The following is a 26,071-nucleotide window of genomic DNA, read 5'->3' as shown; positions in this document are numbered from 1 at the left end:
GTCACCCAGCCTGGATGCACATTGGCTTACTGATGAAATGTAGTTGTCATTTTGCTGGCATTTATGGTGATGCCTGAATGTCATATCCTTTTGCATAAGATTATCTGTTTGTAATGATACAGCCTAATGAATTGGCAAAGAAGTAGAGGTTTCAGAGTGGACTATAATGTATATAACATTGGAATATTACCTCTCCTTCATAGATGACCAATACTTTGTTTTTAAAGAGATTTTTAAATACTTTCAGTGAAATTATATTTGGCACACTTGCATAGTTTGCCTTCAAAGAACTGTATAAGTATGAAGAGACTGAGGGTTTCAGGCACAGATATATACTCCTGCCAGAAAGGCACATTAATAAATTATGGTACTTTTTCATTTCTAGAGTTAGTAACTCTAACCTTTTATATTTACATATAGTAAGCTGACTGTTTTTTAAAAGGTTGCACACAGATTGTCATCTTAAGTTTGCAGCAATGATTTAAAATACATGATTTATATCATAAAAAATGAGCATTGAGAAGAGCCCCCAATTTTTTCTTACACACTACCAAAAGAAAGTTTTTTTGAATTATAATAATTCTGAATTATTTTTGATTAACAAAGAAAATGGTCTGCTACTTTAGTGTCTGTGATTACATTACAGTACAATAAAGAAAAGTCACTAATGAGTACCTCTGAGGTCAGGGCTGAGACTATAGCATTCAAATTTGTTTACTAATGAGGCCAGGACAAGACTGTGCTCCTAGGATATCAAGCTTTGTTATCAGAACAAAATTTCAAGTACTGCCTTAAATACCAGACTAAGAATATCATCCTAATGTATAGTTTCTGAAATAAGTAACACTCTTCCAAATGCCTGGGACACGTATGGAGGGGAAAACTTTATCAGACAAGCTGCCAGTCTTTTATTAATGGCAAGAAGAAAATGGGACATTCAAGATGCCGAAAAGAATTATTATAAATACATGTGCACCTTTGGTCACTGCTTTCTGATGAAGAAAATATTGAGCATAATAACTTGAGAATGTATTTAACATAAATTATATTTGCATGAATTATGATTATTCGTATGGTCAGATACATAATGGCTTGCTTGATAAATGGCTGATTAGTGTCACAATCAGCCCAAGAGGGATCTGCTTCAAAAAGCTCTCTCGGGGGCACCTGACTTTCTAGATATTTTCCATTTGCCTTTAAACAGTGAAATGGTGCTGATTTGGGCACCCCAAACAGCTTAATCCCAGCTTTCAATTTGCAATCTGGGCATTGCTACTCCAAGCTGGGATGCCTGCACAAGTTTGGCAATTGCTTGCCATAAACTCCAGATTTCCAAGAAGCACAACCAAGTGGTCAATGAAAAACCACTCCAAGGAAATGGAGCTATTCATAAGGAGATAACATCAAGGGAACCATGACTTCTCTCTTTAATAAAAAGAGAAAAATGTGATATTTTAGTGAGGAAAAAGAACTGCTAACTGTACAAGCATTTTTAATCACTGTGTTTTGATAATGAGATGACTGCCTCTACCTGAGACTCAGCGTGACCTGTTCAGATGTGGGACATGCCTTCAGTATTAAGGAAAAAGAAGTTGAAATATTTCCTTATTATTAGGTAGATGAATTACACTGAAACTAGTCATATTATTATTATTTTTTTACTTCATGTCTTGCCTCAATAAGATTCCCAACTCTTATGGTAAACTCCTTCAAACTGACTTCAATTGTCACATTTTGGGGACATTTCCCCCGACTGATCCTCACCCTGAACTGGATATGTGATTCTCTTACAGCTTCTCCTATCAGCCTGTACCCTTCTGTATCATTGATTACGCTCTATCATAATGATTAGGTTGTTGATCCTCACACCTTTTTTGACTCCCCATGTTGTAATCTCTGGGGAATTAGCACTGTGGATTCTTTTCCTACAATGCTAAAGAGAATGCTTGCCCCTCATTTGACATTAAACTAATGGTGAATAAAATGATAAAATCCTTACAAACAACTTACCTCTATTATATACCAAAATTAGTATCTATACTGTTTACATTGCAGAATTGGGTATCTATTAACCTCTGCTTTTGCTTTTATCATAAACATCTTTCAGAAAAGGAAATAAATCAGACTGTGAAAAAATAGTAGTTACTTTTTATACCCAATTTCATATAATCTTCAGGACTTTTAGGAAGAAAGTTCTGAGACAGATACTATTTTATTGGAGCCTTAGATCTGCGTTAAAGTGAGTGTTTAATACTCTTCTGTTTCTGGTAATAAAAATGCTTCATCGGTTCTAGAAAATAGGAAAATTAATGTAGATATGTAGCGGTTAATTATAACATGGGAAGTTAATACAAGAAAGCCTGTAGCAAAAGAGTATTATAATTAAGATAGAGAAATTAAAACAGCATAGGATTTTCTAACTTTCTCTTCATTACTAGGCAGGAATGACCAATTAGGTCATGTACGATATAATCAATTTGATAAATCATAAGGGTGCCTTTTCCTTATTAAGAATGTTTCCTCAAAGTATAAGTTCATTATGTTATAAATATCATGCACTTGCTTCTTGCACAGATAAACAGAGTCTTAAAGGGTGAAGTACGAGGTTTGAAATCACTGTTGTTAATTAAAGGTATATGACTTACAGTGTCTACCTCTACTTGGTTCTGACTCTTTCTTTTTCCACAAGCAGTTTACAACCCTGAGAACATACCTTCATCTAGTGAATATAAAAAAATATATATTCAGGTACCTACATTGAAGATTTAATTCTATCTCCTGGCATTTAAAAACTAAGTAAAATCTCAGTTCAATCTTTGATGTTTTAATAGCAGTTGTGCCCAAATAGGAGGTGTCAGCAATATAGTGTATTTCAACATAATCATATTCTTATGAACATAGGCTTTGCTTAAATATCTGCCACCCTTCAGAAGCTTCCAATGAAACACTGAAAACCAAGTTTTGCTCCCAAATGCTTGTGTTTTAGTCAAATGAATAGAATTGGTTCTCACATACTATTTTTTTGTTGTTTTTGCAAACTTCATTTTTATTTAGCTTATGTACATATCTTGTAACAGTGAAAAAGCTCCAAAGTGAGACAACTCCACACAGTCAGTATACTTCCCTGCTCAACAATATAATCAGTCGGCTCTCTATTTGCTAAGCTTGGCTGAAACAAAGCACTGATTGGGCAGCTGTGAAAATGTATAATGCCACTAATTATGATTGACAGCAAAATTAAGTGGAAGATGTGGGTGAGGGTGAGGTGGGTAGCCCAATGCAGATTATTCACCTAAATAGAACCTCTCATTAGCCCCACAGGACATTGAGCAAATTTAATAGGTGAACTTGGGATTTTTTTCCTTAAAAAGAGTTTAAATTCTCTATACTTCATTGTATGAAGGAATTATGTAGAAATTATTTAAGTATCATAATCAAATGGATTATTAGAGGATGAGTTAATATATATGGTTAAAACAGGCCACATTTTGATATGTAACAATAAACCAACTGTTATTTTTTGTTTTTTGAAATGTATGCATATTTGTACTTTTTTGGCTTTTTGAAAGAAATCTATTTTATAAAATAGGTCCTTGTAACTTCACTCAATAGCAATGCTTCCAAAATAGACACGGAAACTTCTTTAGGTAAACTTAGGAAAAGATCTTTCTAATATTTGAAGACTTGACTTGCCAATATCTAATGGTTCAATCAACTAATAAATATTTATTTAGCATCTATACATTTTTAGCATCATATATATGAAGCATAGAACTTATTTGCAATATAAACTGCTTTATTCAACCTAGTACATTTGACCGTTAAGTTCTTATAAAATTTCTGGTAATTAAATATGGTGCTATAGTATGTAATAGTGTTTCACAGAGATGTGTTATAGAAAACCAGACACTCTGCAAAAAGGAGATCTGGGGCCAGGTAAATTTGGGAAATACATTGTATGTGAAGATTTAAAATGCATATCACCATTAGCTTGCATAGAGACATACAAATAGTGTAAAAACAGGAAAAACTATTTATCTTCTTTAATAATCAAGAAAATGCAAATTAAAATAATGATTTTTATCATTGATCATATAAGCGTCGATAGAAAAAGAAGATAATCTTCAGTGTTGACAAGGTAGTAGGGAAATGAAAATGCCCACACATAGAATGGACAAGTGTGGCTGGTTGTTTTGTCAATTGGTACAGCTTTCTGGCTGAAAGGATACGTCAAAAATATGTTCACATTTGAACCAGCAATTATTTATACACACACAGACTCCCTCTCTCTCTAAGTCTGAAATTTTTTTCTGGGCTATATTAAAACTATGTGGTGGAATAGAGTGATTTTTTTTTCTTTTTGCTTATCTATACTTTCTACTTATTCAAAACTGAAGTTTTAAAAAGAGACATTAAAATTTCTTAAAAAAAAGTCTGAAGTTACTTAATCTAAAACCACAGAGTAAACTTTCAAATCCTTCTTTTTTTAAAAAACAACTGAAAGAAACCAAAACAGAAACTATTCAATCCTATGATTTTTTAGCAGTCAATACCTTGAACCTCACAAAATTTATTGATATAGAAGCCAAGGAACTGTGTGAATACGGGTACTGAAAACCAAGTGAACAAAACTAAAGACAATATAAACAAAGAATAGTTCAGACGACTCTCAAATGTTTTATCATTCGACTCACAAAGCCAAATTTGGTGCTTCAATTTGTTGCAATGAAGGAGAGTGCTAACTCATTATTTGAAGAAACCACTTGAGGTAAATGGACATTCACAGAAACATCAAGCTGATGTAAAAAGATGCCAATTTTAAACATAATTGAATGTGAATTATTTCATCTTCTTAGATATATTACTTGAATTTTATTATTGTAATATTCATTGTTCTAAAACAATATATCCTTAAATGTAGAATCCTTATTAGTCCAAAGGTACAGTTAAAAATAGTTACACACTATTACCACTATTTGAAAGTAAATCTAGAGAAGAAAGGCTAATCAAGAAAGGGGGGCAATATTTACAGATTTGGATTAAAATAGATCTGTAAAGAAAATAGAACATGATAGGTTCAATAGAAATGGGCAGTGTTGCTATCCCATGAAAGGCAAAGAGGAGATATAAATTAAGAGTAGCCATTTGTATCTGCTTTTAAAAGTCTACCTAAATAAAAAAAATATATGCTCATTGGAACTCTTGTTATGGTAAGCATTTTCATTTAAAACCAACTTAAGGGACACAACATACTACTCTAGTGACCTAATAGCATATGGGGAGAATTCAAAATAATAAAGTAAAAATATAAGACTGATAAGAATACTACATATGAATATTATTTTTAGAATTATGTAAATAGGGAATGTCTTGAAATAATTTATCCACCAATAGTGCCACAAAAATAGAAGTGCTATTTCATGTAATGATAATTTAAATTTGAAAAGCATTTTTAATGTAGAGAAATGTTTTATTACCTAGATTATTATCTGACCCAAATCTCACAGAAACTCTCTATATGTGTATATCTGTACTTAAGAAATAGTGCATCAGGTATTTCTATCTTCTCACTATGTGATCCAATACAGTAGCCACTAGCCACACATGGCTTTTTAAGTTTAAATAACTTCAAATGAAATGAAAGTGAACATTAAGTTCCTCAGTCACACTAGCCATATTTAAGTGCTCAATAGCCACAGATGGCTAGTGGTTCCTCTGTTGGACACCACAGATATAGAATATACTCATCATTGTAGAACATTCTCTGGACAAGGCTATACAGAATCTTGGGAGAGAACACTCAACCTCCTATGCAGCTTGTAAGCTGTGGAAAAAAATCCTTATCAGCAAATAAGGTGTAACCCTGTACATAGCTTCTATGGTCATGGTCTACAGTGTGGTGAATCAGACTGGAAATGGTCACCCCCATTTTATAGACTAAGATTTATGTTCAGAGAAAGAAAATGCCTTCCCTGAGGTCATACACATAGCACATGACAGACCCATGAGCAGAATCTGAGTCTGAGATCTCTGGTAGTCAGAGATCACACTCTTGGAAAAAAATGGAAGCTATATAGCTTCCATCTGACATATAACTGAACATAATTCACTATAAGTTAGTTCAATATAAAAAGTATTATAATTTTTCTCAACCTTTCTTTCTGTAATTATGTCACTAAAAACTATAGCCTGCCACTAACTTAATCTTATTTAAACTGGATATAAACAATCTCCAAAAATATTTTGTACTGAATTTTAGACAGATGATCAAGGATAACTAGATTGATCAATACAGTTACTGTGTTACAGTAAAAGAGTAAAAATTCAGTAAACCAATCATTAAAAAGTTTACTTAATGAGTTAGATAATTTGGGTGCATGTGTTACAATGACCAAGGTAATCGGTGTCCAATGTCCAGCATATACACAGTAAACATTTATTCAGAGTTTAATGGACTTTAACTTACTCTACTGTAATCAGGAAAATAGTAGACATAAAGCAATATTTTTAGGATATCTTTGGCACATATGGAAAGAAAATGATTATTGGACTGGTTTGAGCATAAAAAGCACTTTGAGAAATGGCACTCTGTTAATTGTAAACAATTTTGGAAGAATAAGAGTTTTGAATTTACTTAAAGTTGCTTTTGTCAATGAGATTCCTGAGTCTGACTTCCCCAGAAAAAGTACATAGTATAATCACATTATCCTTTATTAAAAACAAATTAATTGTACCTGAGTTGAAACAGATTGTCGGATTTTTCCCCTTTGTCCAGATGATCATATCCTGCAAGCCAAGAAGAGAACACACATACCTACCCTTCATCCACTTTTCCCTAGATCATCATTCATCATCTTCCCCGCTGCCCAACTCAAATACTAGCCCTTACAATATACTATTGTCAAACAGAATTTTATTGTGAAATGTGGTATGTTCTATTGCCACAAAATTTCAGAGCAAGACGGACCTAAAAGGTCATAAATGGCTCTAACACTTCTCTGCATATATCTGCATATAAGAAACACCACAGTATGGCCTGTCTTAGTTACATCAGCCTTCCCCTAGGAGCAGACTTGGGAAGTTAATACAGGAACCCCTAGGCAGCCTGCAGGCAACAAGAGAAAAGCTTGTATCACTATAACCCTGTGAGGGGCTTTCTGGTTCTTGATCCCTAGTTTGAAGAGTCAGCCTCAAGAAATAGCAGGCTATGAAGTTGCTGCAGTGCACATTAAAACAGCAAGACTTTTCCCTGTAATATTTGACCAAGATCATGGCTTTAAATTTTTATTACAGCCTCACTTGTAGGCAGAATTTCTTTGGGTTATATTTTTAATACTAGAGAAGGAAAAATTAACTCAAATTGTCTTTGATAGGAATCAAAACTACCAGAACCAAGTGAATTATATTAATAAGCAAAATTTGTGCTCTAAACTTTTTTTGCAACTCTGTAAGCCACAGTACACTAGGCTCGTTAGGTAGGGGAATGTGGCATCAGTGTATGCATTTTGTAACATGTACATGGTAGATGATCATGAATATTTGTTGCTTACATTACTGTAATTTAAATAAAATATTACAGAACTATTGAGTTCTGGTTTAGTATAAGAGAATAAGCACCCAAGTCCACCTCCCTTCTCTCTGTTTTTAAAACAATAAAACTATACTAATGCTAGAAAAAAAAAAAAAAAAAAAACAAAAAAAAAAACAGAAAAGGCACCAGCAGAGGACCAGAGAGAAAGTGAGCAGATGAAAGGGCCTAAGTTGACAAACAAAAGAGTATGGAAAAAGGCAGCCTAAAATACCAGTAGTAAGCTCTTACTTCCCAGGGAACATAAAGGGCAAAGGGTGGGCCATGGTACAATCATCAGGGGAATTAATTAAAATCCACCATTGAGAATGGGCAGGCTGGTAAATCACCTACTCCTCCCACACCCTCACCACTTAATAGAGCAAGCTTTCTCACAGAAATGGCTTTTGCCCCCAGGATAAAGTCTGAGAAGTGCATTATTAGTCTAAGAAAACAAACCATCTGTCTGGAGAAAGCACCCAATATGGGTGGAGGAATGAGAAAGATAAGCAGAGCAGTTTAGCCTTAACTCTCAGCCTCAATTACAAAGTACTAATTAAGTCAGCCATGCCAGAGTAACATTGTATGGGCAATGGTGTGCTCAGTCCTGAAGTGAAGATCCTAAGGTGAAACTTGTCTACTTGTCTACCAACACATCCCCTTTTTAAGGGAGAAGCTTTTTTTTTAAAGAAATCTAAACAATCATGCAGAATATTTACTTCACATACTAATCATATTAATAAGGCTACTCCATATATTGAACCAACAACCAAAAAACATTAGGTATTTGAAAAAAAGCCAATAGCCTAAAAAATAATGAAAAGTTAAAAAATGTTAACAAGTGGCGAGAGATGAAGCAGACAATCCGGGGAACAGAAGAAAGCTTTAAGAATCTTGCAATTTGTATCTTCAGAAAGATTTTAGTGGCTTTATAAAACAAAAGCAGTCTGATGATGATTATTTTTTCTTAAAAAGCTATGATTTAGAGCAGAGAATCAATAGATAGAAAAAATATATACTCGAGTTTATTTTTTGAGTAATAAAGATAACCACCAGAAGAACTTAATAGAATTAGCAAAAATTGATGGTGACGAAAAATCACTAAATTCCTACTCTTTTTATAGCAGGGAGTTACCATATTCTATCTATAGTTGATAAATCAAGAAATAGAAGCAGTATTTTTCACATAATAAATGCTGCAGGAAATCAGTGGAAGCAATCAGTTAGTTGGCAGGAAGAAGACATTGCTCTGGTTTAGTTTATTTTTAAGGGTTTGCGTATGGAGACAGCCAAAATGTCCTGTTTAAGAAACATCTGCAGGACTCCTTTCAGTTCATGAATTGGCACATGAACCAGTATATATTCAATATGCTTGGATTTATTCAATATGCTTGGATATCTCTCTAAAGACAAATCCAACCAGGAACCATACACTTGTTTATTGTTGAATGCTCCCAGAAAAGCAATTCCCTTCCGACCACAAAAAGCAGTATCATAAAGAAGATATGTATTGTCAGTTTCTTGTGGGCAGAGAGTATTTCATTTTCCATTTTCAAGAGACCTAAAAAAATAAAAATTATAAAAGGTGTTTTCTTCTGGGGTTGAGGGAGAAGACCTACTTCTTATCATTTCGGAGCATTTTATATATACTTTTAAACATGCAGGCATTATTTGGTTCCTTTAAAGTTTTTTTGTTTGTTTGTTTTTTGTTTTTGTTTTTGTTTTGAGACAGAGTCTCATCTGTTGCCCAGGCTGGATTGCAGTGGTGCGATCTCAGCTCACGGCAACCTCCGCCTCTCAGGTTCACGCCATTCTCCTGCCTCAACTTCCCAAGTTGGGACTACAGGCGCCCACCATCATCCTTGGCTAATTTTTTTGTATTTTTAGTAGAGATGGGGTCTCACCATGTTAGCCAGGATGGTCTCGATCTCCTGACCTCGGGATCCGCTCACCTCCGCCTCCCAAAGTGCTGGGATCACAGGCCTGAGCCACCATGCCCGGCCTTAAAGTATTTTTTAAAACATCTAATTCAACAATAGGGCTGAGACTAGGTGGTTAGAAAACTGAATGAGCTTAAAATAAATATTAAAGGCACTTAAAATAAGGATGAGAATTTCAGAATCATTAATAAGGCACTAAGAAAGGTGGATTTAATTATCTCTTATTCACCCAATTAGCAGTTGTTTGAACTTTGAGAAACTATTGCAGAACTAGTGTGAGAATGGTCTCCTCTTCCTATACAGGTTTAGGAAATAATTCTGTATTTTTACCCATCAGTGCCTTTCCTTAGGGTAGTGTATTTTATTCATATATTTTTGAAAATACTGACAATATGAATTGGAATAACCTAAAATGAATTAGTCACAGTTTTCCAGTCTTAACAATTACTACATTTTTATGTGTTTGGATTTGCTTTATTCAAAGAACTAAAGCTGAAACTTAATACGAATAATGAAACATCCAAAATTTTAAAATGAGTTAAATAATGATTTAAGACTTGGAACCATCCCAAATGCCCATCAATGATAGACTGGATAAAGAATATGTGGCACATACACACAATGGGTTACTATGCAGCCATAAAAAAGAATGAGTTCATGTCCTGTGCAGGGACATGGATTAAGCTGGACACCATTATTCTCAGCAAACTAACATAGGAACAGAAAACCAAACACCGCATGAACACAGGATCAGAAAACCAAACACTGCATGTTCTCACTCATAAGTGGGAGTTGAAGAATGAGAACACAGGGACACAGGGAGGGAAACATCACACACCAGGGCCTGTTATGGGGTGGGGAGCAAGAGAAGGGAGAACATCAGGACAAATACCTAATGCATGCAGGTCTTAAAACCTAGATGACAGGTTAATAGGTGCAGCAAACCCCCATGGCACATGTACACCTGTGTAACAAACCTGCACGTTCTGCACACGTATCCCAGAACTTAGAACTTAAAGTAAAATTAAAAAAAAAAAAAGAAATAGCACATAAAAATAAATAAATAAATAATGAATACCTACTAAACTCAGCTTTAAATAGTATTGGTTAATTTGGCTTTATTAACGCTAGTGCTAGTAGTACTTTGTTAGTAAAACTACCTTTACTAGTACAAAGTACATTTTTATAAGTGCATTGCAATAGCGTGAAATTTTCTACTAGATCAAAATAGAATATTTACAGTAAGCAATGCTGTTTAAAATATATTTAAGCATTAATTAGGAAAAAAACCTACTGTTTGGAATCTTGACAACTTGATATATTTCAAATGACTGTTTTGAGGGAAACCTCCCTATAAAAATCTCAGTTAAGATGGAAATATACCCAGTGAAATACTGATATATATCACCATTTCAGAATAAAGAAACAGAAATAACTTAAATTCATATAATATCTGAAAGCACCTTACTTATTTTAAAAATAAATTTTTTAATTTGTAAAAATTAAATAAAAGCAAATAGTTCAGCAACAACACTACAAATGATTATTATATATAAGATGCAAATATTGTTAAAATCTATTTGCATATTCAATGCATAAATTAAAGCCATCAAGCATTCTATAAAGTGTCATTTAACAAATTATAATAAGGTATTTATAAATGGAACCTTAATAGAAGAGTAAAATTACTAAAATACTTCCAATAAATCACATTACAGTAAATATTTTATCCTTCCTACATTCCACAAATAATCTCTTTATTCCTGAAATAAAAAGGAGTATCAGAGACATTTGACAAGACCCATCAGATTAAGTATAAAACTTAATCTCCAATATGTATAAAACTCTTTTTAAACTTCACACTATTAAGTTCTTAATAGTATAGTTCTTAATTAGTTCAATCATTGTGTCTATCTGATATTCAGGAGTTAACCAGCTGAAAAATTTGGTCAAGCAAGTTAGTTGTATTTTGTAGGCAAAACTCCAAAAATCTTATATTACTGGAATTATTTTGCTTTTAAACTGAATTTACCCAAAACAATTGGTTTGTGCAGACAGTTTTGTCTACACACTACACACACACACACACCAACCAAACACATAGCTGAAAATTATGCTAAATATATTCATAGACCATGAAAACACACAATCATAAAATCGTGTTCTCCTCAGACTTTTAATAATTACATTAAACATTACAGCAAATTATAAAGATCCTAAATATTTATTTAAATTATAAATGCATTTGCACACTATCTTGTAGCATGTTAAAAAAAATTTCGGCTCCCTGCAACCTGTGCCTCCTGAGTTAAAGAGATTCTCCCACTTCAGCCTCCCAAGTAGCTGGGACCACAGGTGCATGTCACCACACCCGGTTAATTCTTTTGTATTTTTGGTAGAGACGGGGTTTCATCATGTTGGCCAGGCTGGTCTTTAACTCCTGGCCATCAGTGATCTGCCCACTTCAGCTTCCCAAAGTGCTGGGATTCAGGCATGAGCCACCATGCCTGGCTTTTTTTTTTTTTTTAATAGTAGCGTTTACTACAGTGCTTCTTAAATTTTAATGAGCATAAATTAACTGAAGACCGTGTTAAAATGCAGACTGTAATTCAGTAGGTGTGTGGTGGGGCCCCACTGAGATTCTACATTTCTAAGATATTCCCAGGAGATTTGGTTGGCCCATAGAACACACTTTGTTTAAAGAGGCTTTGGAATAAGTGGTTTCTAATTTTTACTAATAATCAGAATCACCAGGAGTTCTTGGTAGAAATACAGATTTTCTGACCCTTTCGCCAAAAATCATAAATTTGTAAGTTGGGGTGAGACTCAGAAAAATGTCACCCTGATGGCTACGCAAGTTTGGAGCATGCTGACATAAAGACTAGTAAACTTAACAAAAACTCTATCCATTCCTTAATGTCTCACTATTTCCAAAAATCTTTACATACTTCAGAAACTTTTCTTCGTTAGTAAGGATAAACTACCATTTGATGAGACATGGAAGAAAAATAAAATTGAATATTGCTTACCATTACAGTTTCACTCAAAACTATACTTCGTTTTTGATTCTATGAAGAGGTGTTTAGATTAAGCATTATGAATAACAAAAGCAAACAAAATTCCATGGAAATAAATAAAAAAGAGATTGCTTTTTAAAGTACCCACTATGTGCCAGACATTGTGCTAGAAACACTTGCGTGTATTTTTCATTATGTAGCATGGGAAAATGAAGTAATATGCCCCCAATGTAATAATCTAGCAAAGAAAAGTAAAAAAGGAGGAACTTTCCAATCCATATGGATGTTACTGTAGCAAGATAAAAATACCTTAGCCAGGACATGATAGGGACTCCACAAACTCTACCACTTTCAGAGCAGAGAGGAAGGAGAGACTTGAGTGGGCAAAGCCACGGTGGTGGGCAAGAAGTGAACATATTCAGGGCAGAGTGAATATTTAATTATTTTTGAGAGTCTGTTAGCAAGATAGTTGACAGAAAGAGGGTAGATTTTAGAGAAGTAGCATAGACTAAAGAATGTCAAGTAAGTGTTTAGACTGACAAACAGAAGAAAAAATTTAATGAAAGTAAGGTGTTAGTTCAAGAAAGATAAGGAAATGTAAACTAATAGGAGAAATACAGGAAGTTGTGATCAGAATGTTAAAAAATTGTCAAGTTTTTGAGAGCATGTGTTGGAACTTTGTCTATTAACTGTCAAATCCTTTTGGTGTGCTTGTTTGCAGTGGATGGAGCTGAAAATCAGTGGTTTATGGGAGGTGGAGAAAAGCAAAGCCAAAGTGTTCAAGGCAGATAAGTTCATTCAAATAGTCAGGCATTGTTCTAATGTGGGGGAAAAGCTTTCCTTTAAATGATGTTTGTAGTGGAGTAATAAAAAAAAAATCAGAAAAATGCCATAGATGGTGTGATGTAAAAGTCAGATCTTAGAGTCAGAGAGCCCTGAGTTTGGATCTTGACTCAATCATTTACTGAAATGTGACCCCAAACAAATTATTTTATTTTTTAGTTATGCTCACTTTCCTCAATAAAAAAAATAGTGTAAATGTGTATAATAAAAATTATTGCAAAGAGTTGTAATACCTCAAAGGGTGTGTGGGCTTCTGCCAAAGTAAACATGCTGTGATTTTTGCCTCATAAAATTTGATATACTCGATACTTTGACCAAAACTTTAGTTAAGGGCAAAAGACAAAAAAAATTAATTTAGTTTGAAGAGCTACAACAAATTTGCATGGCTGGTAACTTAAAAAATGTGGGGAAAGGATTCTGATTATCATGTTAAAATGAATAATTTTCGGTAAAAATGATGTAGGAACTATTTGCTCAGAAGTCACAGAAATATTTGGACAGAATATACTCTCAATCAAAAGTCAACAATTCCAGAAATTCTGCTGCTTAAGGTCTACTCTGTGAAGCAGAAATATCATCTGTGAACAGACAACTATTTTCCTGAAAGGAATAATTTATTCTTATCAGTCATCAACTTAGAATGAATATATTTTTCAGGTCATTCTCTAAGAAGAAAGATAGATCAGTACAAGCTTACAGGGAAAAATGTTGATAGTAAGGCCTAGGGGTTAGCTTTTGGACAATTATCTGGACACAGTACAAAAAAAAACTTGGGTGGAGGTGATTAGAAACAAAGTCATGAGGCTCAGAAATGACAAATATGCAGTGAAAGTGGAGTGATACAGAAAAGTTTCTTGTTTTTTGCTTTTTTTTTTTTTTTGAGACAGGCTTACTCTGTTGCCCAGGCTGGAGTGCAGTGGAGCAATCTCTGCTCACTGCAACCCCCACCTCCGGGTTAAAGGGATTCTCCTGCCTCGGCCACCCAAGTAGCTGGGATTACAGGTGTGCACCACCATGACCAGCTAATTTTGGGTTTTAGTAGAGGCGGGTTTCACCATGTTGGCTAGGCTGGTCTTGCTCGAACTCCTGACCTCAAATGATCTGCCTGCCTTGGCCTCCCAAAGTGCTGGGATCACAGGCGTGAGCCACCATGCCTGGGCAAAGCAAAGTTTTTCAACTGTGGACTCTAAGAGCAAGGTGCCTATTTGTGTCTTTTGTGTTTATTTATTTCTTCATTATTTATTTTTGTTTTCCTTACACTTTAGTTCCAATTTCATAAACAGCAAGAAAAGAGGTTTTTGTGTATAAAGATGTTATCTTGGCATATCTTTATATCCACAGTACTAAAGGCAGATTTAGGTAGTTAAATAAGTCTACGGGCAGATTCAGTGGTTGGTTTATTGGGTTTCTCTTAAAGTTTAAAACTGACAATACAGTAAAAAAGAAACTATCATAATATTTCTGCATATAATTCTCTCCTGTTACATGATCTGTTTTCACTAAAAGGTTTTTCTAAAATTTGAAAAGCTTTATTTTATTAATTACCAAAAATTAACCAATTATTTAAAAAGTTCAAAATCTTAATGTTATCTAAATGTTTCATAAAATAATTTATGTTTTTTAGATTTATGCTAATCCATCAACTCTGAGGAAAAGAACACTCACATTGTGACTGTATTATTACAGTCTTTTATGAGAAAATAGTTGCTAAGTTTTAACTCTAATGAGCAGTTATTCTCTTAGCTAATAATATCATCAAATATAACAAATATGGTGAGAGTAAAGCTGTCACATCTAGAAAATTTTAGCAGCAATAAGTACACCCTTTCCTTATTTACATGATTTGTCCTAGAAGCAGGAATCTCTAAAAGGTGATAATCAAAGCTTGAATTCAGGTGTTGTGACACTGCAGGAGAAGGATAGAATGGTAGTCACAAACTATAAACAGACAACACATAATATAAGAGTTAACAGTCTAACTATGAGTTTGCTCATCTTTAAATTTCTACCCAATTCAGATGAAAGTGGGTTTCTATTCTTTTTAAAGATTAACTACCTCTCTCTGTGCCCTTAGTGGCATCAACCTCCTCCCATCATGTTTCAGACCTTGTTTCAATACTTTGTTTTCCCTCTTGCATTTTTAGTCTTTTCATTGCCACTGTCAACATCTCCCCTGCACCAAGATCTTTCTCAATTTGCTTTCGTCTCAAGCCACCATTCTATCATTTTCCCCTTTAGCAGCATTTTTCCTGAAAGACTAATGTATACTATTTGTAATCTCTATGTACTTCTTTCTTGGTGACCATTCAAATCACTGCTCTATGGTATATTCTATTGAAAACACTCTTGCCAAATGTAATGACTTTCTCCGTGTCTTATCCACAGTCTTAAACCCACATTTCAGTCTTTACTAATGCTAACCACCCTTAGGTTAAAAAAAATCTCTTCCAGTGGTTTCCAGGGACTGGGGGAAGAAGGAATGCATAGGGAAAACACAAAGGATTTGTAGCGCAGTGAAAACTGTGTATGATACTACAATGGTGGATACATGTCGTCATGTATTTGTCCAAACCCATAGAATGTACAACACCAAGAGTGAACCCTAATGTAATCTATGGACTCAGGGAGATAATGATGTGTCAGTATAGGTTGAACAGTGGTAAAAATATACCACTCTGGTTGGGATGTTTATAATAGGAGAGGCTATGTGTGTAGGAGGTATATGAGAAACTCCTAACTTTCTCTCGGTTTTGCTGTGAACCTAAAACTAATCTGACACACAAAAAAGTGTTAATTATAAAGAAGATGGCCAGGCACAGTGGCTCACGTCTGTAAGGCCAGGAGTTCAAGACCAGCCTGGGCAATGGTGAAACCCCATCTGTACAAAAAATACAATAATTAGTCAGATGTGGTGGCTTGTGCCTGTAGTGCCAACTACTGGGGAGGCTGAGGAGGGAGGATTGCTTAAGCCTAGGAGGCAGAGGTTGCAGTGAGCAGAGACTGTGCCACTGCACTCCAGCCTGGGTGACAGAGCCAGACTGCATCTCAAAATAAATAAATAAATAAATAAATAAATAAATAAATAAATAAACAAACGGAAGAAGATAGTAGCAACAAATCCAATCTGTCCGTGTGCTTGTGTGTGTGTGTGTGTGTGTGTGCATGTGTTTATGTGAGTGTATCTTCTATTGGCCTTTGACTGCTGGCTCCTGGTTCTCTACTGCTATAGATTCACATTCTTTGCTGGCTCATTCTTCCTTTACCCAGTGTCTTGTCTTGCAACTTCTCTGTGCTATCTTACTCTTCAGGATCTCCTTAAAAATTATGGGACTCTAGTCTCCTGTATATTATATGACTTCCAAAAATGCATCATCTCCAACTCAGTGCTAACTGCCTACTGAACACACAGATATCCCACTTCTCAAACAAAACCGATTGTCACTTTCAACTTCCTACTGCCTATGGTCAAACTTGCTATTTTTGTGTTTTAGGTATCACCAGGGTCACAACCTGCCAAATACAGATAACCAGGTATAAAATTACAGAAATCTCAATTTCTTGTTTTTCTAATTGTCAACATGCTTTTAAAAATCAAGTTGTTGTATACTTTCTTTTCTTTCTTGTTTTTTGTTTTGTTTTGTTTTTGTTTTTGTTTTTGTTTTGAAACAGAGTCTCACTCTGCTGCCCAGGCTGGAGCACAGTAGTGGTGTGATCTCAGCTCACTGCAACCTCTGCCTCCCGGGTTCAAACAATTCTCCTGTCTCAGCCTCCCAAGTAGCTGGGACTACAGGAACATGCCATAATACCCAGCTAATTTTTGTATTTTTAGTAGAGATGGGGTTTCACCATGTTGGTCAGGCTGGTCTCAAACTCCTGACCTCAGGCGATCCACCCACCTCAGCCTCCCAAAGTGCTGGGATTACAGGCGTGAGCCACCGTGCCCGTCCTTCTTTCTTAAATCTGTCTTATTTCCTTCTCCTATCCTTCCCCTAGTTAAGATGACGATGATTGGTTTTTCTGATAACACACTCTAATTGGACACATAGACTCCAATATTTTTTGTCATTCCAGTGACTGCTTTCTATTGCTCTAAGGATATCTTAAGTAGGATGGTCTAGTTATGTTACATCCACTTCCTTACGCAAAATCTTACAGAATATTTAAGGTCCTTTAAAAAAGGCACTTAAAACTTCAAATTCTGGCATTAGCCCATACAATAAGAGGCTACATATGCCAATAAGATTTTTTTTTAAACTTTACCTCAAATAAACCTCTCCTAACTACTTGTTTTTAATTCCTCAGTACAATGATTGAATCTCTCCTTAGAGTGCATAGATTTTTGAATCCTAAATTATGTATTTCCCATTTTCATAATCTAAATTTCCCAAATATAGGTGATAACTCATCATTTTACTGAAAATGCTGCTTAGCAACATGAGTTATCCATAGTATATGCTCAGTGAATATGTGTTGAATGGAATTATCAATGGAGCTATGTAAGAATAATTCCAAAAGTGTGAGTTAGACAAGTATGATACATAATATTAAAAAAGGAATTAATCCATGTGAACTGTGTTGGTGAAAAAGCATTCATGTGCAACAGTAACTGAGTTTGGGCTTGCATAACCAGTAGAAGTTGATACACAGGGAAGAAAAGGAAACAGGCTATGGGGGGACAAAAAAAAATGGAATATGGTATGTCTGAGAACAGAAGCAGAAGGTAGGGAAAGAAAAGAGCCCAGTTTGGGGTGGGCGACAGTCACAGCAACAAAACTGTATGTGCTAATTAACAATAGTAGAATTGATAGGTCCCAGATACTTATCTAGGACTGATCTAGAATCACAATTTCTCGAAAGAATTCTGTAACCTCTGTACCCATTTCTATCACTAGTGCTATGAATATATTTTATGGGATAAGAATTTTATGTTATGAACTTAGTATCTTTACCTGATCAATCCAAGCATCTATCCTGGGCTTTATACATTGAGTGTCCAATATTTAAATATCAGACTTAAAAGTATTGTCTTATCTCCTTTTCTTAGAATTTCAAGATCAGGATGGCACAACAGATCCACTAACCACTTAATTTTAATTGTTAATACATATTTATCTGACACATAGTAAACAAACAACTGGAAAAGCCTGGGAAACCCTCAGATTTTGGTCCTTTCTTTAAAGCAATTGATCCTTCTTGAATGTATAGTCTAAATAAAGAGAAAATGTAAAGGATTAAGGCTTGGTAACCATTAGGCTTATTCTTTTAACAATTAGAAACTAAATTTCTATTGCCTTATATATGTTTTTTAAGTGTCCTTTTTCTCCTAGCTGAAGTCCTAATAAAAGAACATAAGCAATAAATCTACAGTCTGGAAATTTCATAATTCACTTTAAAACATTTCTGAGGAAATCACTGAGGAACCTTAAATTTTCCTTTTCTAAAACCTTGACTTATAAATAAAACAATGTCATAGATCTGATTGAGACCTTAAAAGTGTCCTAAACAAACCACATATAGTCAAGTAATATGAATGGTAATTTAAAAAGTGATCATGATATACATCTGGTTTTTAAAGCTTTTTCATAGGTAAATGTGATTAGCAACATTTGGAAAAACAGTGATTTCCTTATTTGACAGATACATAGAATTAAAACTAAAACAAATGGCCTGGCAAAATTAATACATATGAACCATGAGTCAAGACTAAAGAACTATCAGATCATCAGTAGCTCCCTCTTGAATTCAATTAATAATGGGGAGATATTAAGGAAGTCACTTTTATTCTTTAACACTTCTTTTCAATTGTAAAATAAAGGAGTTGAATTAGATGAACTATAAGGCCCCTTTTAGCTATAATACACTATCAGTCCATATAGGATGAAAATAGATGTTAAGCAGACGTCCCTTCCTTTGAATTTTGGCAATCTGGCAATGTAGTAACAGGGCGCAACCCTTCCAAAATAGCAGTATCTACTCAGGTAATATCAAAGGAGAAAAGAGTAGATACGCAAAAAGTATGTTTTCCAGCCTCAATATAAAAGAGTTTAAGAGATATAATCTCTTATACCTACAACTTACAGGCAACAAGGATACGGAAGGAAATAAGGATAAAACAACAGTACATTTGTTATTCATTTAATTGAATTTTGTATTAATGATCTATGCACCAGAAAATGTTCTTCAGGTATATGTATATGATACACTAGAAATACTGAATTCCTAAACTTTTAAGCTTGTTTATTCAATTCTGAGGACATCATTTTGGTAACACTTTCTCTCTACAATTGCACAACTCTCTGTGAATTTATGAATTATGCTTAATATAATGAGAATTTATCTCTGAGATGTTTGCTTGATGCCTCCCCTTTATTATAATCCCTTATGATGAAGTTTCTTACTCTCATTCTATACTGTCTGTTGTATGCCAGACTAAATATTCTACATATAAAATTCTAAATTACACCATTACTCATAAAATATTAAATATATAACATATGTAGTCTGAAGTATAACGTTATAACTAGTATTCTGGATCTGAAGAGTAGATGGTTTCTTCCAATATTGTAAAATATCTCACAATATCTCTCTTAAGAGAGATCAGGAGGAAGTCTTGTGGAAAAGAAATCATGACTTCATGGAAAGGAGCTAAGGAGCATGATTGTGAGAGCCTGAGCATTACAAACTGTTCTTGATGCTAAGTATTTTAAAAGTTCAATTTCGAATTCTCTAGCTTGGTATAAGACTTTATCTGATTAACAGTATGAATCTATTTGCATAAATCTTATCGTTATGATAAACAATAGGATTATTTGAAAGTAAATAAGTGCAATTTCATCTAAATTGTCTGATGCATAAAGTTATTATAGCATAACAAAACTCCAGTGATAGTAGGCTTTCTGAACACCATTGTTAAAGTACAGCATGTAGCTTCAGGTTTAAGTTTTGTTGTTGTTGTTGTTGTTGTTTTCAGGTTTAAGTTTTAATGTCAGTGGAAGTCCTGTGCGGCTTAACCTGACATCCTATGTATTGAAATTTATATTTTAAAAATCCTGTTATTTAGAAATATTTTTAAGTAAGTACAGTACTGCAAAAACTATGCCAGTTATAAACATTTGGTTCCATAATTTTTTAATCCTATGCATAACAAACAATTCATTCACCTAATGAAAATTACAAATCTAAAACATGTAACTTCAATAAGAAAGAAAAATGAACTGCACATAGAATTGAATAAAGACACATGCATACTCTTTTATATAATTGCTTAGATATGTGTATGTATGATGTATGTTTGTATGTGTATGAGCACAATTCTGAAAATTTATACACTAAAATGACAAAGCATTTTCTACAACTTTCAATTATGCTAAAATAAGATGATGTGGAAATAGACAGGGAACAGAAATACAAATAGTAAATACAGAATACACATTTCCTTAAGCGATGTTTAGAAATACGCAAAAACTATAGAGCAAACGGTTAGAAGTTAATGCCAATTATATGTCATATTTGTAGAGACTATCACTAATAGCTCATTACAAATAACTTTAAAATGCGAAATACAGTCTGTCCTAATAAGCACCATAAATGAATATTATTGCCACATACATATTCTAGTGTGTGTATCAATTTATTTGATGAAAAATATATTAACAACAACAAAACCACTGACTAAATAAATAATCCTTTCATCATCCCCCAATTTCTGCCACACTAATGCTTTGGTGAATCATCAAGGGGAGTAAATTATTCATTATAAATTTCAAAGAGGATCCTCCATTGAAAAATGTCTGCTACTGGTCCTTGGAACCAACATCAAGAATATTCTTGGCAATCTCAAATATTACAATGAAATAGAAGGTGAGGAGCAACCACTCAGGAGAAGTTTCTAGAACAAACTGAGATCAGGGAGCTTACATTCCAGCTGAGAGGGGTGTGTAAAGATAATTACTAATATGTTGAATTACAGTAGAAAAAAAGATTAATCAAGAAATTGCATACAAATGTCAGCCAAGGCTTTAAAAACAAAAACCTGTATTCTGTTTCAGACGGATACAGCATCTGGAATGTTTTTAACAGTAACCCTAAACATGGTCACTATATTATATCTTTATGGCATTAACAAAACAATCTATAACATAAGTGTTTGAAACATTTCATTATCTTAAGTTTATTTCTTACTGAAGGGCCATAGTATGAATACCATCATAAAAATCAATAAAACCTACTCAAAAATAAACACAGTAAAACAATGAATTCAAGTGTACACCACACATCTTTTTACAAATGTATACAATATTTTATAAAATACTGTAAACAGCTTTTATAAAAAGGGTACTGTGAAAAAAATTACTGCAACATTATCCTTGGTTAATTGTTTTCAGCATGTTAGTTAAAACTGTCAACACTGATAAGTAGTAATTTATCTTTAACTTCAGGTTACTCTCTGCTAATATGTTTATAATATAGGAAGGAAGAAAAAAGTAGAGGTAATTCAACATTGCTGCATGTATTTCCTAACTGTGTATCTTCATGTGCTTTAGCTGGATACAGACAATTGGGGGACAATCACTTTTCCTTACATATTTTAGCTATGATTCTTCTTGGCTGCCAGGCATCATTTAGGTCTGGTGAGGCAGAGTTCTGTCTCTTCCACTTAGCTGTCTTCCACTTAACAAGTCAGAAAGCATTTGGAGAACACTATTTTTTGTGTGAGTGAACAAGTCAGTATTCAACTTAAATCGATTAATATAAAGACTCCTCTCAGTGGATAACACTGCCATCTGTCTTGGCCATGACCCAAGGTACAGTGTCCAATGCCCCTTTTAGTGTTAATACCAAAAATACACTTAAATTTACATCCAACAGAATTGACTCTTTCATCCAAGCAAGAGTATATTGATGCTATTACAGATACTGACTCAACATCTATTGCATGTTTACTATGTGTTAGTCATTATGGTAAGTACTTTTTAGGGTTATCATATTTAATTCCCGTTACCACCTTATGAGGTAGGTAGTATTATTGTTATAATTTTACAGACTGAGAACGTGAAGCAAAGCAAAGTTAAGAAACTGGCCCAGTTATCAAACCAGAAAGCTGACTGTAGAGCCCACAGGGTGGATTATTTGGTGTTGTGTAGGATTTATGTAAAGCCTCAAGAGAGAGATGAATTTGGAACACAAATAAAAAGATATTTTAAAAAGCATCACTATCCCTGTTTTCTTATTTCTTCCAACCCAGCATCCCCATTAAAAATGAACCATTCAGGAGATAATCATAGTAAAGACCTGTAGGGAGAAAGATCAAATGTGGCCAGTGTAATTTAATTTGAATGGAAAATAAAGCAGTTATACCAAGGCTAGGCAAGTTTCATTTTCAGATTATAGGTACAAGACATTTTGTTCATCAAAAGATTCATCTGGCTCAATGCTAAAGGTTTTAAAAATAAGAGCCAAAGACAAAGACCCTAAGCATTCCACATAATTGCCTTCGCAGTTAGAACTAACTGGCAGAATCCTATGTAAAACAGTATTCACTTAGGTGTAAAAACCTGTAGGCAACACTAACAATAAGATTACTTGCAGATAGGTGTTAATGAGGTCATTCAGGCAGATGAGGTGCCAACAGGGTATAGTTAGAGAGGAGTGAATGAACTTGGGTTACTATCTTGTAAGGAAGCCAAAGATTGTGAAATTTAGAATCTTGGCAGAGTTACTCATTTGTAAAGCTGTTTGATAAATCAGGAAAAAAAGAAAGGCATGTATCCCAGTACCGAAGTTTGAAAGAAAAGTAAAATAAGTGAAGATTTTTTTTTCAGATTAAACTAGACACTATTTGAAAAAACTGAATGTGAAAAGCAAGCACTGAAAAGTATTCTCTAACAATGAAGCTCTCTTACTCTGATACCCTCGTTTTTTAAAGCCAGAAATTAATGCCTTTTTATCTATTAAATTCAAAGTTATAATAAGGACATTATATTGTTACTCTTAGAATAGTGAATATACAATCGAAGGAGCCCAAATATTTCTTTAAATACAACAAGTAGATAAAATTTAGAATCACAATTTTCACATAAAGATAAGTGCATACAATTACTGCCCAGTATTGCAATGAATTGATAGAGGCACATTAAATATAATTTATTAGTGAGTACATTAAAATATCACTACTGTTCAACAATGTAATAGAGAGGTACAATACTCAGGGGATGGCCAATGTTTGATGGTTATCAATAAGCCAAGACACCAGAAAAAACCCTATGAAAAAATATTTTTATTGCACATTTTGCTAGTAAATTGATACAATTATATCTGAAAAAGGATGGTATAATGAAGAGCTTTTGACCCCTGTTTAATATCAAATATGTAATATTATTTCCTTGAGATAATTTGGGCTTTAACCTTCATTTGGTAATGTAAGTGGTTTTCTCTCCCTGCAATTTTTGGCACTTTACTTTAGGCTTGTTAATAAAATTAAGAGATTTTTATTTTTTAATTGAAGTGGGTGTGATAGGAAGAGTAAAAATTAATTTAATCCACCAATTTGGAACATTGCCTGAAAATTTTGGCTTGTATGTGTGTGTGTGAAGGCTGATCAACCACAGAAATAATATGTGTGACATTAAATTAACACTTTGATAGGCATTATGTAGGGTCTATTAAGATTTGCAAACTATTGTAATAATTCACAATTTATTATTAATGTCAGTTACATAGTGATGAAAAAATATGGCAGGCTTTAGGTACCCCATCTATCTTTTTGACCTCTTTCTTCCTTTTAGCCCACCAGTACTCTTATGGTGTTCCAGACTACCACTCTGGCATATTGGTACTTATAAATGCAATGAATACTAAAACAGAACCATGTCCATCACATAGCAATTGTCAATTATGAATAATATAGTATTTTTTCTGGTTAGTATATTGATTTTAAATCACATTATGTAGCCATTTTAGCATGCTGAAGTTTATATATAAGGTAATCAATAAAGGAAAATAAGCAGTTAATATTACTTAAATAATATTTCCCTTGTGTTGTGAAGCCAAGAAGCCCCATTTGTAAAGTCACTCAATGACCAAGATGAAGTATGAAATTGGCACACTACAGAGATGGCAAAGATCTGATGGCAAATGCACTGCTATGCTCCTCCTTTCCCACCAGCCATACCAGACCTCACTAATTCATACTGGTGCTCTTTCTATCTGAGAGATGAGATGCAGTCTCAGACACATGGAAGAACCTCAGACTTCTACTCAACACTGCATTCAAAGCAGCCAAGAACAATTTGGGATACCTTTGGAAAGCCCAATACACTGGTCATCACAAACTTGGGCAACAAATTCAGCTTTACCATTGAGAAATTACATGGCCTCTGGTTAATCATTTCACTTCTTTATGTCTCATTTTCATTCTGAAAATATGTCAGTGAAAATACAAATATTTGATGCTATAGATTTCTTTTCTCTCATCAGTAGAACAGAGATTTGTTTTAAATGGTAGAAGTAGTTTTAGATAAAGAGCAAACACTATTAGCAGTTAAGCCAGCTCACTCTTCAGTTTAACGAAAACAATTTTTCCACTGGGATTATTTTAGGAAAAAGTGTTACTAATTAGGAAAACTGTCCCATTTTTAATGCACTATTTTTAAAAGTAATTTTAAGTTAATTTTCTTTATTAAGTTAAAGTATATAATTGCACTTTATGTTTACCTAAAATTTATCTTCCTTTAAAATATACAGAGAATACTTAGAACTTAAGATTATTTTAATCTTTCACATAAACTTAATTATATCATATCAGCAAAACCTACCAAAATTTTTAAATTTTTGCTATTTTTCTTTCAAATGTTGTTACAAAAAAGCTTAGGGGGACCAAATACTATAGGATTAAAGTGAATGAGGCCACAAACCAGGTAATTTCAGGTCTCTCTGAAGCCAGCATATATAACATTTATTACCCATCCTTGACATTCACTATTTCTTTTTTTTTTGACATTTACCATTTCTATAGAATAGGATATGTTATTGTTGCTTCCACTTTTGAGTTTATTTTGTATTGCAACTAACATTTTTTAAAGTTTCATATTTTCCATAAATATCCTTTCATTAATTTGACATTATTTTTATTGAAAACATTTTCTGTCTTTTTAACCAAAGTATGAAATTAGATATTTCTTCTTCATTCAGGAAGACATTGATTGTATATGAGTATTAATTTTGTTGTTGTTCGCCAATTATAATTAGGAAATATTATGTATAGAGTAGTAAAAAGTAAATAAATTTTGGCTGAGTCAATTTAGAAATACTCTAGCCCATTGAGCCTAAATAAATACATCAGTTCTTAAGGAAACAAGCAAAAGTTGTGTATAGTAGTCCTTTGGTATGTGTAGGGGATTGGACACACATAGATACCAAAATCCATAATTGCCCAAGTCCCTTATATAAAATGATGTACTACTTACATATAACCTATGCACATCCTCCTGTATACTTTAAATAATCTCTAGCTCACTTATAATACTTAATGTAAAATAAATGCTGTATAAACAGTTGTTACAATGTTTTCTTTGGGGAATAATGATAAGGAAGAAAAATGTATGAACATTTTCGGTACAGATGCAACCATCCACTTTTTCCCCAAATATTTTGGATCTGTGGTTGGTTGAATCCACAGATACAGGACCCATGACTGTGCAGCGCTG

At 33.8% G+C, this 26,071-nt stretch overlaps 1 protein-coding gene across 21 annotated transcripts in view; it reads right to left on the bottom strand.

Annotated features, from left to right (window-relative positions):
- The window catches only part of FOXP2 (forkhead box P2), a 604,165-nt gene that overhangs the window by 95,631 nt on the left and 482,463 nt on the right, over positions 1-26,071 (bottom strand). The gene's annotated exons all lie outside the window — the stretch shown is intronic.

This window comes from Pan troglodytes, chromosome 6 (assembly GCF_028858775.2).
Source record: "Pan troglodytes isolate AG18354 chromosome 6, NHGRI_mPanTro3-v2.0_pri, whole genome shotgun sequence".
Taxonomy (NCBI): Eukaryota; Metazoa; Chordata; class Mammalia; order Primates; family Hominidae; genus Pan; species Pan troglodytes.
The sequence above is the reverse complement of the archived record's forward strand: the minus strand, read 5'-3'. Positions and strand labels throughout refer to the sequence as shown.